The sequence below is a fragment of the Polypterus senegalus genome, chromosome 7, assembly GCF_016835505.1.
Source record: "Polypterus senegalus isolate Bchr_013 chromosome 7, ASM1683550v1, whole genome shotgun sequence".
In the NCBI taxonomy this organism is placed as follows: domain Eukaryota; kingdom Metazoa; phylum Chordata; class Cladistia; order Polypteriformes; family Polypteridae; genus Polypterus; species Polypterus senegalus.
The window spans coordinates 43602026-43608025 of record NC_053160.1 but is presented as its reverse complement, the minus strand read 5'-3'; positions in this window follow the sequence as shown (position 1 = coordinate 43608025).

Here is a 6000-nt window from a genome sequence, read left to right as displayed (position 1 = left end):
AGGTAGACTTGATTGTATGGAATGTTATTTTCTTAAAAATAAGAAAAAAAGTAAAGGTGCTGGGGCCTTAGTTTCAGTAGTATTGGCTGAGATACAGAATATGTTCTAGCTGACTGCTTGGAACGTTTTCTTTCTAAATTGTACAGATTGATTACTTCATGTAAAATTGTGGAGTCAGAGACCTTTAGTACAAACACAATATTTAATCACAATTTAAAAGTTTGTTTAAGAATATGTTTGGTGATGGGCTGATGTTCCATCTAGAGCTGGTTCCTGCTTTGTTTTCACTATTATGGTAGTAAAGCTCTGCTCGTTTAAAAAACTAAAATGATCTAAATAGGCAGCAACAAAAGCTGGATGAATGACTGGTATTGGCCCCTGTAATATTTACAAGTACTGTCAGGGATTTTCTGTTTATTAAATAATCAGTTGAAGCTCTGGATGATTCAAAGCTCCTTTATTTATACCAAGATACCAAGGACAGTTATCTTAAGCAGGTTTCAGGTTGAACTGAGACAGTACTAAATTGCATGGGTATTTAGAATTCTTAAACATTGTGTGGCATTTGAGTTAATCAGTGTCTGTTAGTTAAGAGCCTTCCTTCTTTTTATATCAGTGTGTCCTGGGCAAACAGTTCTGTTAATCTTGTTGAATTCTAGAGTATAACCTTTTGCACTAAGTATAATGTAAAGCTTTGTTAATGTAAAATATTCTCCATCAGTGCTTCATTTTTAATTTTCTTGTTATGATCTCTTTTTAATTTTGCCTTTTTTAAAAGAGTTTATAATAGTGAAAATATCCAGAAATAGGTAGAATGAATTAAAATTGTTCCTTCCACAGACACAATGAGTGAACTTAAAAAAAAAAACAAAAACAAAGCAAAAGAACATCTCAGTGATCAACGCTGACACCAAGTTGGGTGTGGTGTATGGTTGTCCTTTGTCCATCCATCCATTGTCTAACCCGCTGAATCTGAATACAGGGTCACGGGGGTCTGCTGGAGCCAATCCCAGCCAACACAGGGCACAATGCAGGAACCAATCCTGGGCAGGGTGCCAACCCACCGCAGGACACACACAAACACACCCACACACCATGCACACACTAGGGCCAATTTAGAATCGCCAATCCACCTAACCTGCATGTCTTTGGATTGTGGGAGGAAACCGGAGCGCCCGGAGGAAACCCACGCAAACACGAGGAGAACATGCAAACTCCACGCAGGGAGGACCCGGGAAGCGAACCCGGGTCGTTGTCCTTTGTTTTCAGTTGAATTCTGACACTGATTTTTATTGTTTTTTTTTGTTAAATACCCATGTAGTCCTCATTAATATTACAGTCTCCAATTCCAAATAAATAAAGCTATTATTATAAATATTTTTTCATTTATATTCAGAAGCTAAAACAGTATCTTCCAAAAATAACACATTAAAATGGTTTATATACTGCAAGATCGTTTTTAAGAAATACAGCATCTTAAATCAAGATTAGTAAGGAGTTTTTTTTTTTTTTAAATCGACTCTAGAATTACTTCACATTTATGTCAAATTTCAATACACAGGTCTTAGACCCTTGCAGTCATTAAATATAAATCTTGTTGGCATTTTAATTTTCATGCTGGGATTCTTGCTGGTGCTCATGTATTAAGGATTATAGTTCTCTTTCATTACTACTGTACTTATGGAAGCAGCTGTTTTACACACACAGTTTACTTTGGAATATTATGGAAGAAGCAGAAAGATATTAAGTTGTTTCACCCATGTGATTTAGTAGATACACTGCAGGCAATCTTATTCATCTGTGTCTCAGTTATCTATCCTAAATGTCATCTGCATCTGTAGCCCAGGCTGGCTGGCAGTATTAATTCACTTTTATCTGTATCATTCCCTTGAGTCTTTATGTTGCACATTTTCTTTGTAATAAGGTTGCATGAAGACTGGCAAGCTTGTATTTTATAAATGATTTTTTAAAGTCTTTTAGTTCTACAGTTCTACAAGCTGGTAAAAAAAAATCAGAAATTGGAAAACATCTTAATTAACATTTGACACTGAATTAATGCAGTTGAGCATCAGTTTAGCAAAGTAGATGCTAAGCAGACAAAAGTTATTCCAATTAGCAAAACTATCCCAACAAAAGATGTAAAAAATAAAATGCCTAATAATTTAGCTGAACTTTTTTGACATATAGGAAATGTATTATCTCAAAGACTTTTATTCATTAATTTCTTGAATCCACTTATTCTCCTACAGAATCACTGAAGCTGGAGTCTGTTCTACCAGCATAAGGCACAAGGCTGGAGTCATCACTCATATAAACATCCATCCATCATCCAACCCGTTATATCCTAACTACAGGGTTACAGGGGTCTGCTGGAGCTAATCCCAGCCAACACAGGGAGCAAGGCAGGAAACAAACCCTGGGCAGGGCGCGAGCCCACCACAGGGCATGACACACACACACACACACACACTAGGGACAATTTAGAATCACCAATGCACCTAACCTGCATGTCTTTGGATGGTGGGAGGAAAACGGAGCACCTGAAGGAAACCCACGCAGACACGGGGAGAACATGCAAGCTCCACGCAGGGAGGACCTGGGAAGCGAACCTGGGTCTCCTAACTGCAAAGCAGCAGCGCTACCCACTCACCACCGTGCCACCCACTCATATAAACAACTAGTAAAAATGGACAAATTACACCTGGGTAGTAGACAAGACAGAATTTCCATGAAGAAGTTGTGAAACAGCAGTGCTGAGGAAAACAAAACAAGTTTTGGTAGGAAGTCTGTAAAACAGTATTCATTTCCTGGCGTCCCTGCTCTGGATAGGCGGGTTATGAAGATGGATAAACAGATGAAATAATTTAAACTAACTTTATCCTGGAATATTTGATTGATTGATGTTTTGTCCACAAGGCTAGTTATTGGGCACATTTAACTTCTGTGAACATCTACAATCTGAACTGAATACATGATCAGTAAAAACTAATCGAATGCCTAATAATTATAATCAACCTCTGTATCCTTAAGGCAGAATCATTTTATAATATAAAGGATCACTGTCTTCATATACTGAAAAACAATAAAAAATAAAAAAAAAAAACTAATCCCAATATATTCAGCATTATCTTCATTACCTTTTGACCTACTTGGTTTTTATCTATATTGTCTACAGTTTATTCCATGTATAATCTCCAAGGAAAGAAGTTTATTTTGATTGGATTATATCAAACATTGTGCATTCAGTTCTGTCTAGTTATTTCCTAAAGATGTGTGCCCATATGTGAAGCCGTGCCTTGCGTGGTCAGCATACTGATGGTTTCAAAACATTATGTTTATTTTATACAATTTTATTGAGAGAAACACACAAGATTTACTTTGGCAAAATGCTTAAACTCAAATTTAACTTTGTGACCATAATACAATATATTTTATTAATTGTTGATTGTTGAGATATCTGTTGTTGTTGTTTTTTTTTATTTTATTGATAGATATCTATTGTTTAATACTGTGATTTGCAGTTTTGTTTTTGGTTCTGATAACTTTGTCTGTAGGTCTAGAGCTTAATCTTTGGCATCCATTTGACTAGTCTCCTAGAAGGCCCTTTCGATAGTGTTTACTTTATCAGTCACAAACAAATACACTTTGTAAAAGGTCCTTTTGGACACTTCCCATTCCAAATTTCACAACACCAAGCATAATTCTAAAGTGTGTCATCCCAAATGAACAGCACTATCTACCATGGGCAGAAGATTATCATTTTCATTGCACTCGTAGCATAGATGCTGTCACTTTCATAGTAGTTTCCTTGCTAACTTTCTTCTTACCAACATCAATTGTGTTTTGGTCTGGGATATTTGGCATATCAAAGACCATCTTCTAAGCATTGCATTTGTCCTCCTGATAGGCCACAAGATTACAGGGAAATTATGGCATGTCATGCCACAGATTTCATTTTACCAACCAAGAAGAGCTTATACATTAATACAATAAGACCTACAGTACCTACAAAGTATGAATCTTGAAAAATAATACACTAGTGATGCAATGATGGAAAAAGGAAGCACTTAAAAGAAGAATTCTTACCTTAGTGTCTTATAACATCAAACATAATAGAACGATTCTGACTGTTGCATCAAAAGAGGGAGACAGAAACCAGAACAGCCATATCATCAGCAGCAGGAAGTAAGTAGTATGAGTTGCCATTCCATTATTCTAAATGATCAGTATCAGTTCAAGCCACAGGGGATCCTATAAAAGTGGCAAAGCACAGTCACCGTTTTAATGTATCAAAGTGAGCCAGCCTTTATGATCCAGTCTCTGTGTTCATCCATTAGAAGTGAGATTCAGTTGAGTTAAAATGAAGTTAACAGCTACAAATACAAGCAGCATAAAAGATATATGAAGGACAGGTTCCTAATAGATGTCATGTTCCTTACCCTTCAAACTGTTCTGGCACCATGCATTAAAAATAAAGTATCACCGCAGAGTTCAGAATTTAATACAACTTAGATGTAGGACACAGACCCTAGCATCTGCAGACTAACAACATCACTTCATTCACACTGATCCTCAATAGTCTGCTGAGACCACTGCTGCATTTCATGTTAATCTATGGCTGTGTGGGTGAATACGGATGCAAGTCCATCATTACATTTATGAATAACAACACCAAAGTAGGCCAGATCAGTAAAAATCTCTCATTTAGTGTCAGTAAAATTGATAAACTGATTAAAGGTGTAAGGAAGAAAGGCTAAAACCACGGTTCAATCTGCATTGGAAAAATACTGTAAAGAGTGTCTGCAGGTTTACATTTCTTATAGTAACCATCACTGCAGTGGTGAGCAAGGGTTTTGAAATGAGAGGGGTATGCTCACTAGTGAGCCCCCTCTCAAGCCCCCCTTGCTGTTATATTAATGTGTTGCGGTGGTTAGTTGTGTAGGATGGTTTCCTCTTAGTAGACTTTGGAGTATGGTTGCAGAGGCTGGTTTCTGTGAGTTGGGATGTTGGTTGTAGAAGGTGGGTTCTTCGATATTTTTTGTCATGTTTCTGGGCACCTCATTTGGGAGGAGCCAGGAGGTAGATAATGTGCACAATGCATTATGGCTACCATCAGGAAAGCGCATCAAATGCTTTATGTCCTCAGATGTCTAAGGAAACTTTGAATGTCTCCATTAATGCTCATTAATAGTATAGATCTACAGTGGATTCTGTCCTTATTGGCAACATTACATTCAGCCACCTGTTCAATACAGGAACAAAAACATTGATACTTTAAGGTAAAAAAAAAAATACTGGTGCACATCTCCCCACTGATCAGGATAAATATGACACCTGCTTCCTTAGAAAGGCTTACAGTCTTATTGAATACCTTGGCTATTATGCACAGTCACTTTTTCCCTGTTCCATTTTGAAAAATGACACACTCAAACCACTAAATGCAGGGATAATTTTTTTATGATCAGTCACTAATGAGTGAACGTTTCTTGCATTTATTTCTTGATATTGTATGTAATGTACAAGGCTGTATTGTCTGTATTGTGTTTATTGTCGGTATTGCACTACTGTCAGTTGTCTGCGGGAGACATGCGTTATGTACACTTGAGAATAAAGCTGAACGTGAACTTGACCTTTCTCTATTGATTACAGAGAGACTAGATACTAGGCATACACACCAGAAAATGTATTGTTCTCAGATGGCATCTTGTTGCCAGGGCACACTACAGCATCTGGCCGGCATGTTATCCTGGGTCACACTGACGAACAAGGAGAAATAAAAGCAGCTCCCTGTCTGTAGCTTATACTGCCAGGATGTAATGCAATCATCAGCTCTTTCCCACTTAGTAAGTAGCCATATTGGACAGGATAAGACTGTAGTAAAATTATTACCTGTACAATTTTTCCATATCTATACTAAAACTGTCCAGAAAGATGAAGCTTTAGTGCTCATTAAAATGTAATCTAACACAAAGCCTATGTATTTAAGAATGGCTGCTGAAG